Here is a 14,915-nt window from a genome sequence, read left to right as displayed (position 1 = left end):
ATAGCAGCATTATATATTACAGACATCTTAAAGCCTCTAAAACAGTCAAAAGAACCAATGTCCTTTCAACAAGATTCATATAAAACACAGTCACATATTAGCTGTTTTATAGAATGGTTTTCTCCTTCCTCCTTAGAGAAAATCTGTAAGATCATTTCACCATTTGGCCATAAATAATCCATGATGGTAATTTTTGTAGAGCAAAATTTGTCTGGTTGAACATTAGCTAATTGGCTTGGCAACATAAACTGTTGCACAGATGAATGGAAATTTCTAGTCTTTAAGTGAACACATGTTTGTGCTCGTCTCCCCCTCTTATTCCAGACTTACTCTCGAGTAATTTCGCAAACACACATCATTGCAACGTTCATTAAATCTGCGTGTTCAAAACCCCGCAGGGCAGGTCGTGCAAAACATACGAGCTCTGAGGGAATAAGCAGTTCTTCCCCTTCCTAGCCGGTCCCGGTCAGTGTGGGGTTTTTGCAGTTTGTCCAAGGACTCGGCTGGTCTCTGTCCATATGGCTTTTCCACATTCCTGTCAGCAGGGTGCTGCTCATATCAAAGAGTTTCAATCCCATGTCCAGCCAGGGGCCCTGTCCTACTCTGATCATCAACTCTCAATATGCTAGCAAATTAGTCCAACAACATCCGCTATTGCAATCGGCTTACGCTAAATCTGATGTCTGAGAAGCAACTCTGACAATTAAGAGACATTTGTTAATGAAGAAGATTAAAGGGTGATATTAAAGATTTAGAAAGAAGAAAGAGAACGAGCATTTAGGCGTTTCCGAGAGCTGGCTGGAGAACGAGAAGCGCACTGTCTTTGTGAGAAGTGTTAGATATACGCAGTTTATAAAAGACACAAAAATGAGAATGACCTACGAGAGAGACGGGGGGCTGAAAATGAGAAGAGACTAGGACATGTTCGACATCAATGCTTCGAGAGAGAAAAAAAAGGAACGATTTCCATTTTAATGTGTCGATGGTCATGTCCTAAGGACGACTGGAAGACCTACCACAGGCTATCATTCAGGAACAATCTCCTGCGCTGCTACGCCATGTAAATCATTGCACAGGGCTTAAGGATATCTGCAAATAAAGGCTTTCAAAAGAGATTGATAACAGCTAATGTAGCCCTCAGGAATCAAGAGACAAGTCATATGCTATATTTCCTCGCCTGAAGGCCGGGCTATTATTGTACACCCATGCTGCGTATGGAAAAGGCTCAATGCAATTCAACATCCACTTCATTCTTAGCGCCATGTGTTGGTCCAGGCTGTCATAATTGATGTACATTTTATATAAATGCCTTTGGACTGCTGTAAAATGGGGGATGTGTCGTGGTTTTCGATAGCAGTATGTTTTAGCACTAAAGTCAGACGGAGCCGGATAGCATGCGTGCCCACTGATGCCACACATCCTCTTGAAATGGATAGCAGACATGCCCACATAATTAAACGCATCAGATAAGCTGGGCTATTATGGTAATTAGGAGATGTTATTACTGTGGATGTTGATATGAGATTTGCCTTTAGGCCTGAGTTACCCCCTCATCAACCCCCTCCAAACCCCACCCATGCCCCCCGAATGTGATACACAGACCCACCCTCTGACCCACTTACAGACGCTCAAACTGACAGCACATTCTGATCATTCACATTCACCATCGATTGACTGTGTACTTTGTTTCAGTGATAAAACTCTTGTGTACAACTTTTCAGTTTAATGACTAACGGACTGAGGTTCGGATGAAAGAAAGCACTTTTTTGCCTTAGACAAATAAGCAGACAATAATACTTAATTTCTCATAACTGCAACTCCCAAATGTGACTTTTTAACTTAATGTTAATTTGTTTCCCATTTTAACTTTGCATCCTGTCATCAGCGTTGTTATGATTAACCAAAACTAATGAAATATACAGTAAAGTAAAAACTTGAATGGAAATTAGAAATGCTGATTTGGCAACTAGCTGAAATAGATCATTTTTGTAATATCAAATAGATCAAGTTGAAGTAGTAAAATTACTCAAACTACAATTAAAATAAGGCTATATAGAAATATATATTTGAAGTGGATCATAAAAGTTCATTAAAGTTGCACAAGAATGCAAATTTAATTAAAGGTTTTGATCTACTTCAAACGTTGACCACTGTATATAAACAACATTACTAAACCTAAAATAATTTTTTTTTATTGTATATAAATAATACTAGCATAATACTGATTGTCATTGAGACTATATTTCGCAATCTTATCTTATGGTTTATTTTTTTAATTATGAATAAGGCACTACCGCAAGAAACTGACCACCTGTTGGTTGAACAATGGAAATGGGAAATTTGTTTTAAATGTATTTTCATATTCAAATGCTAAAATTTCTGTGTTTTTAGCTTTGTTAATAAAAGACTAGAATGAAGCCGTTTCATTTGATGAACTGATCGACACAAATTAGGACTGAATATAATTTTTTCTATTGCTCCGTTTGTAACAACAAGAGCAGAATGCATCATCTCAAATGGTACAGCTAAAAAATATGCAAAGTTACACAGCAGAGCTTTGTTTAGCTCAAATAAGCCCAATCGTCTTCTAAAATACTTACGTTTTTTTTCTCCCCTGATCTATAACAGATCAGTCCATATGTTAGTAAGCAGCGTCTGCTATGGCACCATCTTCCCTGCATTCTATAAATACCCTGTACTATCTGTGTGCCAGCGCCCCTTCCCTTGTCGCTCGCAAAGGAAGTGCTGTTCTGTCCACCCAGCCTTGCACTGTGTGCCACTTTGCCTTTCTCTGCGAGTCCTGGCTGCTCTCCCGCCTCACCCACTGTGCCCTTCAAAATGCCAACCCTCTCTCACACCTGCAACGCTGTCACACTGGCACTCGTCAGTCCTTGCAGTCGCCCAGAAGCACCGTACTCATTCAAACCGAGGGAGTATGTGGCCCCTGTGATTCTAGAGCCAATTGTAGTTTTACATTTATGTATATATATTTTTTCTTTTTACAAAATATTCTAATTAAAATATTGTATGTACAACAATAATATGGGTTAAATGTATTTTTATTATATATATATATATATATATATATATATATATATATATATATATATATATATATATATATATATATATATATATAATTTTTTTCAATTTATTTATGTTTTTTGGTTTTTAAAAATCATATACATTTTTGGGTAAGAAACAAAGTTGTATATTACACTTTTACATTCTACACATACACACACTCGCGTACGCATTCATATACGAGTATAATATATTTACAGCTTGATGAAGAATGACAAACATATATTTTTATTCACTTTCATCATTCACAGCCGACCAAGAATGCGTATTAAAGTAAACATCAATTTAATTTAATGCTGACTTTGAAAATTGTCATGGGCATAAAACAGACAAAAACAACCCAGACAAAGGACAAACACCACAACTCCACATCCAGAGAGCTTAAAGTCGTCTGTGAATGATTCACTGAAACAAACATCCAGGTAAAAACTATACAACTGTAATGTTGAATGGCAAGTGGTAAATGCATGTGACATTGGAAGACTATAAGCTCCTTATTGTTAATTCCAACCTGGGCTTGTATTGTTCATTATCATTATTCGACCAGCAGAGAGAAAAAAAAAACCCTGGCAGACAGTAAAAACAGAGGGCTGAGAAGAGAAGAGGATAGGAATAAATAAATATATAAACCAACGGGAGACGTAAAGATATCGTAAGGAGCAAAAAGCGAGACACAAAGCATGAATGAAAATTGATTTTTGAGTTTTGTTTGTTTCAATAAAGGCAGCATTACCTCAAAGCTCCGTCTTCAGAAAGACTTCTCAGAACAAAATGTGCTATTAAGACAATAATAGGATTATTATTCCTGTTTGTTTGTTATGGTGGATCAACTAAATCAGGGTTAAAAGAGAGGAGATTAACTCGGCCTCGTTATCGTCGCTTCATGAAATTAGCACCAGACGCAAGACTCATCTGCATATTCATTTATTGTTGTGAGAATCTATCCCTTTAATTAGACATTGAGACGAGATAGGCACTTGTTTTCGATAAACACGCAGTGACAAGCACACATCCCAGCGTCGACTACTGACAGACTTTTTTTTTTTTTCATATTCTCTTATTGCATTAAAAAGCGTTCACACCACCTATATGAAACGGCGAGAGAAAGAAGTGGGAGGTGATTTCTTCTTAAGTTGCATCAAAGTTGAAAAGCAGACGGCATGTAGCGGAATGTGAGTCAGTCTCGTGTGTGTGTTTGTGTGTGTGTGTGTGTGTGTGTGTGTCTGTACGCATACGCTCATGCAAAACAGGTACCGTGCCTATATTTGTGTTTACACGCCATTGTACATACCTGCATGCATTTCTGCGAGGTTTGTTCTAAACGAGCAATTAAACAGTCAAATGAAATTGTCATTTGATTTTAATTACCGTGTACAAATTGAGACAGCCCTTGAAGTCAGCTGTGTTTCTTTCCATTTCTGATGATATGTTGTTCAATGTGAGAGGATAATAAGACAGGCTGTTAATTAAAATCCCTCGTTATTGTCAGACGGAGTGACTAAACATTGTCTATACCTTCACTGAGTAATGCTGTTGACACACAATATCACGCAGACTAAATGCATTAAATCACACCTGCGGTAATTAGAAGCACTCCACTCATTCACAGCTTAATATATCTGACCTGGGATCAGATTTCCTGCTTCTCCGACGCTAATCAAGGCCATACAGGTCACACTGTTTACAAAACAGATGATTCTGATTATTAACCAAAACAAAAGGGATTCAAACGGAAGATCCTCAAACATCTGTTTCGAACTGCCCAGTGAGCCAGATGTGAAAAGACAGCTTTGATTAATATTACTCCACATAAAAACTAAAAAAAAAAAAAAAACCTAACTTAAATGACATTTGCAGTTTATTTCAATTACTGCAGTGATGATCATCCATTATCGGTGGCATGTATGCAAGAGCAATTATAGAGTTATTACTGTAGCTTTTGCAGTTACTGTAACAGCTCGGTACAATAGCTTGTCACTGGAGTAGCGCCCACAAAAAAAAAAAACACAATTTGTACCTCAAAGCCACTTTAGAGTAGTGATAAAATAGCGTTGTTAAGTTACTACTTCACCGTGAAATCCTTTCAGGATCATCTTTAACAGCCGCTGTCACACTTCTGTGTTCTGTTTACATGCATTAAGGATCCGTGAGCAGTATAGGATGTAAATATCACAGACTGACCTGCCAGTGTCACGAATAAGTAGCATGCTTGCCCACGACACATATACGCTGCTGGCTCATGGTGGCCTGGGTTCGATTCTGGCCTACTGTAGGTCATGTAGGTCTCCTTCCCACATCTCTCTCGCCGGCTATCCAGCACTAAACTTTTCTATGAAAAAGACAGAACTGTAAGACAAAAGGCTATTTTTAAGTTTAACATTTCAAGTGCATCATACACGCTTTTATACCTACAGAAATTACATTCATTCATTCATTTAAGACATGCTTTGATCCAAAGCAACAGAATGTCAAAGACTGTGAAAGAATATAAAGATCAGATCAAATAAATATAAATATAAAGATAGAATTTTATCATTAAGGTTAAGTTTGATTAACTAGCAGCTGGATAGTACAGTTGTGTCGCACATGGCAAAATTGACACCATGCACTTTTACTAAACTTGTAGTATATGTACTCAATCCTCCAGTGTATGAACTGTAGAAGGTTATTTTGACATCCACCACAGCCTCTCCCCTTCTGCTATTTAAGGAAAGCAGGTGATGTTCAGTAGACAAAATGTCCTTTTTTCGGTTAAATAAGTGCGTCATCTGTGTACTTGAAGTGCACTTCTTCATGTTCTCTTTATTATGAACACACTACTTTTCGCACTATTTTTGCCTCCGTGTCATTTTATAGGCATTGGGACACACCTTTTGATTAACAAAAGCAAATTTTAAGAGCAATATTCTCGTCGCATACTCTAATAACCCTCGGAAATAATTTTTTGAGAGAACTGAGAGGCGTGCGTCTACAAGCAAACGATTCAAATTTGGCCCCGAAAACTATTTAAAAAATGAAGAGACCTCTTAGCAAGCCTCTAGTGTGAGCAGCACTACATTAGATTTGCCTTGTTTTATTCCCACTGCTTTACTGCCGCTCTCTCTGTAATGTAATGACCACTTTAGGCTCATTTTGGGATAGGGCTCTGTTCACATGGTTGCACAGAACGGGCTGGTGCGGCATCCCCCCCCTCCCCTGCCCCCTCTTCCTTTCCACCTGCTCTCCAGAGAGAAAAATCACACACCGACAATCTCACACAACACTCGGCAGACAGAGCGCTGGAACATCAGAAGATGGACAAGATGCCATGCTGTACGTCTTCCCCCTCTATCTTTCTCTCTCTCGTTACATGCTGTGCCCTGGTGCTGTTGAATGTCTGTCCATCACTCAGATCAAAAAGCTGCTCCCCTGCCCCGCAGCTTCATGGGCAGACTGTTCAAATTAACCCCGTCACTGCTGGGGTTAACAACACAGGAATCTTCTCCCACCTCGGTTAAAATTCATAACACATAAACACATAGTCAAAATGTTTTGGCTAATGCTAATTACCAACGATATAAACTCGCGTCACGCTAAAGCCACAGCGGTGTAACAGAATAGCTTTTGTAACTCGTGATATGTGGACCACGGCTCCGTCAGAAGACATCACTTTCTGATTTTACTAATCTCCTGGTACACCCAGCTGTGGTAAATTTGGATTGTAAATCTGGATAGTTTGAATGAAGCTTTGAATGCACCGAGTGATTTATGGACAGATCTGCGCACCAATGAGCAGGAGGTCACGTGATCGTCACCTGGTCTGGGTTTCTTTCATCTTTGCTATGCGTAAGACTATTACGATTAGAGAGAGTCATAACTGATGTACTTGTAAGCAAATTCTGCAACCTTCTCTAGCAATAAAAAAAAAGGACACTGTCTTACAGGATCAGGCTTCAGACAGGTTTCTGAGGCACATGACTTCATGTCTAATGAACCACACAAAATATAGAGAAAACCAAGCAAATCATTAATGACTGCAATGCTTCGTTGTCTGTGATAATACAATATTTTATTATATAAATGTTGTTTTTTTTTAATAAATTCCAGCTTGGTTAACATAAGCAAACTTTAAACATAAAAAAAATCTTACCAACTCCAAACTTTGCTTAACGCTGTGAATATCATCTGTTACGTTAATGGGTTAGTTCACCCCAAAATGAAAATGATGTTTTGTGCGTTGTGAAAATTGTTTTCTTTGAGCAAAAAAAAGTTTTCCTGCAGCACTGCACAACTGAAGTGGAGCTACTGATGTCACATCCTGTTTTACTAATGCATTTACTATGTTTCTGGATCTTTTCAGTTGTATTGTTGTTTTGGAGGGTACGCGCTCCGATTTCATAAAAAATATCTTCATTTGTGTTCTGAAGATGAACGAAGGTCTTACAGGTTTGGAACAACATGAGGGTGAATAATTAATCACGGAATTTTCATTTTGTTGTGATCTAATCCTTTAAGACCCATTCTGTGCCATCTAGAGCCTTCAGGAAAGAAGAACTAGGCATTTGTGGAAAAGAGGCATTATTTAGAACGTTCATGAAATGTATTTCCTTCATACACTAACAGAAAGATAAGAAACTTAAATACCATCCAAAATAAATATGGTAATCATTTAATACTATGTAAATTCCGTGTACCAAACTTGTATACCGGGTTTTTAAGAATTTATTTGTTTCGCAGTTTGGCAGATGCATTTAAATCCAAAATAACTTGCACCACGCGCATTTTTATTAGTTGATGTATTTCCTGGAAATCAGACGGATGACCTTGGGGTTGCTAGTGCCACACAGAAATCCCACAGTTCTCAGAGGGGCAAAACTTCAGACAATGCCGCCGTCTGATCAGTCACATTTTTAAAAACTTCAATAAAAAGAAAAACTACTTCGAAGCGCGCACGCACTGACGGACAGATTTCTGCACAAGACATTTGTAAGGACAAAACACTCTTCTAAACTCCTTGCGCCTCAGTATGTCTGTAACGCTCACTCTGGGTGGCACATGGCTCTTCTGACATGTTTGATTTGCTGCCTTCCAACACAGTGGTGTGTGTGTGTGTATAAATAACAAAAGTGACTCTCCCGGCAGTGCTGTATGGGGAGGAAGGTGAGGATTGCCAGTCCTCGGCTCGTCTCCCAACTGTCTCACCACTGGCAGTTCTGATCACAGAGTGATGACAGCCTATGATTGTCAAAATACGTGTCGCTGACTGGCAGCCCCGGCTTTGGCATGTGCTGAAGCTCAATTTTCCCTTTCTTTTTTTATTTTGTCATCTCCCTCTCTGCTTTCTCTGTCATCCATGGGTTTGGTTAACACCAGCTGAATGTGGAAGAAGAAACATACGCAGGTGGGAATTAACTCAGTGTGTGTGTGGAAGAAGTCGCACTCTGTGTCACATGTTCTGGTTGGTGTGTGTGTGCGTGTGTGTGTGCGCGAGGTGACAGGGAACAGCATGGGGACGTGTCAGCCCCGGAGTAGAGACCGTAGTGTCTGAGACAGCTTTCAGATAGAGCTAGATCTCCCTCTCCAACTCCAGAGAGCGAAGAGAGAGCATGATTGACAACTTGCCTTGTGGTTGTTGTTTTTCAAAGGGTGTCAATAGAAACAGTAGCAGACCGCAAAGAGGTGGAATGAAAGGTGCCTTAAAGGAGCAGATCGTCCAAAAAATGAACATACTAACATCATTTACTCAGCCTCACGCTGTTCCAAACCTCTATGACTTTTTGGGAAACACAAAAAGAAGGATTTTGAAGAATTGTACTGGTCGCAGTTTTTACTGAAAGGGGAACGGTGAAGCTTCAAAATGGATACAAAAGCACCATCCACTTGTTAAGTCATTACATATCGAATACTGTTTCTGAGTCCAACTTTCTGCTCCACTTCAAGCGAGAATATGATCTCAACAGCCATTTATAAGGACTGTTCATTTATAGCTAAGTTTTTGAAACCACACCGTATACACTTAAATGGTCTGGACTCACAGCATCACACATTTTCACAATTCATTAAAAAATGAATCACTGCTTATTGTTTGCTTTTGAGAATTTTTTGCTTTTGGACCCCCTTTTGATACTATGAAGCATGCGTCAGACCAGAGAGAAGGAAAAAAAAAAGATATCAATATGACTCATGCACTTTATTTAGCCTTCTGAAGCCATTCAACAGATTTGTGTGATGAAATTGATCATATACTGAAATCTTCACATTGGCCCTCAAGCATGTCTTTTTAATGAATCATTTAATCAAGTTCACAACAACATCAAAGAACTGTCTGAATGACTTTGTTTACATACACCCTTATGATGCCATGAGATTTAGAGTAGGTGATATTGCAAATAAATTAACGTAAACACAATACTCTGAGCAAATTGATATGATTAGTCTCAATAACTGTAGCAATATATGTAGCATATGACGATTTGAATTCTGTGGAAGTAACCACATTATTGGTGCACATGTAATCATTGTCAATGATCTGTTTATGGATTTGATTTTTTGAGTTTAACTTACCCATTAGAACTAGCAATTGAAACTTTTTGTTACAATTCTGACTTTATTCTCAAAAGAGATATATATATAACTTCTAAAAAAAAGGGCCAGAATTGTGCTATAAAAAGTCTCAATTATGTTTATATACAGTTGTGCTCAAAATGATTCATACCCTTTGTAAATATGATCAAACGCTGGGAAAATAAGCCTGCATTGTTTATCCGTTTATCCGTCTAACCTTTAATTTTTCTCTAGCACACTATGGCCGCAATTATTGGTAGCCTTAGAAATTCTAATGATTAATACATCTCTGAAGTGTATTCCCATTCAAATTTGCATTATCATCAAACCAAGCTGACTAGAAACATGAAATTGTCCAGCCTTGGCTTCCTGTTTTACAAGATTATAAATAACAGGAACATAAAAGCTTCTATTAATCACTGATCACAAGGATTAAAACCAAAGAATGTATTTCTGATATGCAGCAAAAGATTGCTAAACTTATTTTAGAATTTTAAACAGCCAAAAATGTAGAAAGTGGCTGTAAGAATTAAAAAAAAAACCTCAATTTTCACCATAACTGCAATAATTAAAAAGTACCAATCATCTACAGATATTACAAATCTGTCTAGAAGATAATGTGTGCCTATATCATCCTTATTATTATTATTATTATTATTATTATTTATTTATTTCTAATTCCATGGCAGAAATAAGCTTCCATGGGTTTGGCTTCAGAAGAAACTGCATTTAAAAAAATATATATATATATTTTCTGGGATTTAGAAAAAAATAATACAGATTGAAACAACATGATGGTGAATAAATGATGACAGAATTTTCATATTTGTGTGAATTGTTCCTTTAAAAGCGGCATACTAGCGATCTCCGCTGATGTACCTAAATAATTATTCATATCAATTTCACCTCATTTTCCTACAAGCAGTAAGCTTCAACGGTTATTATTTTGAGTTACAATGAATTAGGAATCGTTATGTGCTTCACAGTAGGTGCAAACCCTCAGGAGACCACGCAGTGCATTATCAAAGATAAGACACGTCTTGTAATCGGCCGCCATAGCGTGTTGCAGCTGATACACCCGTCCCATGAGAATCTCGAGAGGGAGATACATTTGATAGGTTGCGTGGTAAAAAACAAACCAAAACAGCGCTACCTACCCAAGGTTTGTGTCAAGTCCCGCTGACTCGCGTTGCTTGGCAAGGCATGCTTTTAGCGGAGATGATTAGGAAGTTTGAAGTGACAGCCACCCGATCTATCTGCTCTTCAACTTTCCTATTTATATAGCCATTCATATTCATGAAGGATGAAGCGCCAGTGCATTTAACGTTATTGCAAAGATGAACTTCACCCTCGCTGGCAGCTGACGGGGAGAGATTACTCTGGCCGACTGACAGTCAAGTGGCAGGCTACCGTGCTAAATCAGAGTACGGACAGCGCCCATGAAAGCGAGGCTCATCTACAGACTTGTAAAAACGCCTCTTCACTTCACTTTGGGCATTAAGTGGATTGTTTGCCCGATAATACATCTCATACGGAAGTGTACATCCGAGCAGGCCCGTTAAAGTAGCGGAGAGAGTCGCGCCGCCCGATACCACTTTAATGGGCTTTGCCGCTTGACGTGCACAGTGTACTGCGGTAAAACTTGCGTAGGGCGATGATGGTAATGTTCTTACGTGTGTTAAGCTTGAGTGTGTGTGAGAAATGTACTCTTCACAAGCAAGAAGGCAGTTAACCTTTAAACAGATGGATAATTCCAAACAGCACTGTAAAATTAATAGACTCTAAACATTGCCGCTCAAAGCAGCCAGCCATGTCATCCCGAGCATTCATACATCATTCCAAGCAAGCATCTGTCTGTGACAGTTATGGGACGTGTGCTTTTGAGGAATAAAAATTGCTAACGGTGAAAATGTTTATGAATCTCGAGTACATGCCGGGCATACCTGAGTGTGAATAGGGCCATCACGGCGCTGAGCGATGCTCCGCTGAAGTCATGGGGAACGCCGGGAAGGATTCTCAAAGCATTGCCATGGATGACTCTATGGACAGGAAAGAGGACGATTACTTAGCCAGAAATGAAAAAGGTTCATCATGGTGCCAAAAATTAGACATATTTTGCATTACATATACACTGTAAAAAAAAAAAAAACGCACTGTAGAATTTAAAATAATTTACTGGCAAAAAAGTTGCCAATAAACACCTGTAAAATTGATTACAGTATAATACTGCTAAGCAATTTACAATAAATTAAAGTTTTCAGAATACAGACATTTTTAGTTTTTATTACAGGATTATAAGATTAAACTTGTAAAAATGCATTACACTTTTTTCTAGTAGTTACGCTAAATTACAGTACTTGCCTGGCAACAAAATCATGTAAATTCAACAAAAGCCAAGATGTTGCTGTAACATTTTCCTGTAAATAACTATTTTAACTGTAAATTGTACTCTGCTCTTTATTATTTATACCATTTATTTTATACCATTTATAACATTATTTACCATTATACCATTATTTTGATGTGAATGCATTGAAAGAAAGATTTTTTAAAAATAAGCAAACCCAAATTCAAAGAAAACAATTAATTAAAACTGAAAACACATCACTTCAGAAGACACTGGTAGCATCCTTTTACCTTTTCAACAGAAAGACCCAGCAAAAATCGCTGTTACAAAACAACTACAAACTGTAACTCCTGTAGGTGTAGTTTTGATACATGTGTAAACTTACATGCTCAACCAATCAAAGTCCACTCGCCTTCTGAGAAGAGAACATACATGAGGACTGACTGTTGTTCCTCTTCTCTGAGACGTTCACACTTTTTTTGTTCCAAACTTAGATGTGTCGGTCTTGGTTGCCAGTGTGTGGGTTGATTCCGACAAAATATCTGTACAAACATTAGTCAGACAAACAATTAGGGCTAGGGCATCAGAGATTGACACGAAAGAGAAGAAAATGCTGAATAAGGCTGCTACTTCTTTTTTGGTTAACAAAAGTATTCTTGTCACTTTATTAAATTAAAGAGATACTCCACCCCAAAATGGAATTGTATTGTAAAGTCACTTTAGTGCCATTTTGTAGAGTATGCGCTGGAAGCACATACCGTTACCGTCTTTCTGTGTCAGCTACAATGGAAGGATACTCTGTTTGAATTCAAAAAGACATATCTTTCCATTGTAGCTGCAACAGAAGAGCATAGAGTATGGTGCTATGGTGTCGTTATGATTGCTAATTATTAAATGAAGTTCTTTCCATGCAAAAAGTAGTGCACATATTTGTAGTAAAACGCACGGCGGGTGAATAAAGGCCTCCTGAGTTTTTGTAAAAAAAAATCCATATTTCAAACATAATAATTGGATGATGTATCACTTATGGGTCGCGTGATTAGTGAAGAGTGCATAGAGAGAGCGAAACAAAAACGCCATTCATGAATTAGAAACACAAAATGATTTATGAAAGAAAAACTTTGGACGATTCTGATGTAAGCCAATGGGAGACTGGTTTTCCTTTGCTAAAATAAGAAAACTACATTCCTACATTTCCCAGAATCGCGCGCGACCCATACATGATACATCATCCACCCTATCGGCTTCCGGATTCAACTGTCAGCAGTCACAAGAAAAAACTGTTAATTATGTTTGAAATATGCATATTTAACTTAAAACAATGCATGGATTTTGGGTGAACTATCCCTTTAAGTAATATGAATACACATACGCATATTTAAGTAAATCTTTACCTTTGGATAAATTCAAATGTGCAGGATGCCTCAGATTGAAGATGTGGTATGATGAAAACAAAGCAGCAAAAATAGTGCCACAAAGCTGGGGTGCGGATTCATGAACACTTGGCTCTCTATACTCAGCATCCAATGGGTTGCAGTGAGAATTTCGCCTAAATGAACAACATCAGTAACATGTTATAAAAAATGCAAGCTAAAATTACAACAGGCCAAGTTTATTAAATAATTTACAGATTTTTGATCATTGCACATTACCTAAGACAATCAGTCACAGAGAGTTTGGAAGTGTAAAACTCCTTTCTGACACCTACAAGAAATAAAATTATAAATACTATTGGGAAAAGGGGGGATTTTAAAATATAACCTCATAACAAAAATGTATAATAAAAATGCACTGCACATGACTCAAATGTGTCTGAAGAATGAGTGCTTTAGTTTTTGAAGTGTGACAGAATCAAAAGGATGAAAAAAAGATTTTAAAAAGTTAGTTAAGGCGACGACATATTTAAAATAAACGTAATGTTTGAGTAGCACTTACGTCAAACGTTATAGTTTAGTCTCAAACGCACTTAGATCGATATGCTGTGCCTGCTCTATCGAGACCAATGGCGAATAAAACTAGCATATAGCAACATTAGCATGACGATAACGATTTATTTACCCTTTAGCTTTCGCTACTTTCTCCACCTGGAATTGCGCGCAACACATCTCCTCGCCTGAAACAATATAACGTAACGTTATAAATATAGTTAACGACGTGTCGTTTACAAAATGGCTAAACGTAACGTTTAGGGGAATATCGCCGTAATCAAGAACTTTTTACGTGAAATCCCTCTAAGATAAATGTCCCGATAAACGCGTAGGCTACTTTGTTTTGAGTTCTGTTCAAAATATGAATTAAACAACATTGAGTTAAACAATTAATAATTATAGACGTCAATTTAAGTGAACTTACCAGAAAAAAATGGACCGAATCATGCCGTTTATCTTCAGCTGTTGTCGTGCTGCAGTCCACCAGATTTCAAACCTTATCAGCCCGCGCAACACCATAATGCACAATTAATTACAGTGATTAATAAGAGTGAACGATACAGTTAACGCTTGTAAAACCCCGTGTAACCCATAATGCATTGCAAATTACATTAATAAATTGTAAAATGGGAAAACAGTAAATTTCTGTATAATTTCGCTGTAAAAACTACAGCAATTTGTTACAGTGTAAATGTATAACCAAGTGGCAATTGCTATCAAGGTGTTTGCTATTTAATAAAAAGAACTAACTCTGTCACATTGTGGTTCACTAAAAATATATGGGTTGCAAGAGCATTTACCTCAAGGGTCAGACTAGTCATGATGTATATTTTAAATTAAGAAAAATACCAGGACAAGAGTCCTTCGCTCAGGAATCAGACTTCGCTGGTCGAGCTATTTTTAAAATCACAACAAGTTCTGGTGATTCCACTAGTTGCACTGAATAGGAGCGAGTCATTCGCCTGAGAATCACACTTCGCTGATTGTGAACGTTTGCGATTCCCTAAAAAGAA

At 37.8% G+C, this 14,915-nt stretch overlaps 1 long non-coding RNA gene across 2 annotated transcripts in view; it reads right to left on the bottom strand.

The window, feature by feature from the left end:
• LOC122323493 overlaps positions 1 to 14,408 on the bottom strand; it is a 47,147-nt gene extending 32,739 nt beyond the window's left edge. The window contains exons 1-5 of one of the 2 annotated variants that reach the window (XR_006247016.1): positions 14,327 to 14,408; positions 13,627 to 13,678; positions 13,369 to 13,523; positions 12,360 to 12,516; positions 11,571 to 11,666 (exon numbers count right to left, since the gene is read on the bottom strand). This is a non-coding gene — a long non-coding RNA (uncharacterized LOC122323493). Of the gene's footprint in view, positions 1 to 11,570; positions 11,667 to 12,359; positions 12,517 to 13,368; positions 13,524 to 13,626; positions 13,679 to 14,032; positions 14,070 to 14,326 lie in introns of those variants that run through there. The other variant, XR_006247017.1, reaches the window with a different exon arrangement.
• Between the last annotated feature and the right edge of the window lie 507 nt (positions 14,409 to 14,915).

This window comes from Puntigrus tetrazona, chromosome 19 (genome assembly GCF_018831695.1).
Source record: "Puntigrus tetrazona isolate hp1 chromosome 19, ASM1883169v1, whole genome shotgun sequence".
Classification (NCBI taxonomy): Eukaryota; Metazoa; Chordata; class Actinopteri; order Cypriniformes; family Cyprinidae; genus Puntigrus; species Puntigrus tetrazona.
The sequence above is the reverse complement of the archived record's forward strand: the minus strand, read 5'-3'. Positions and strand labels throughout refer to the sequence as shown.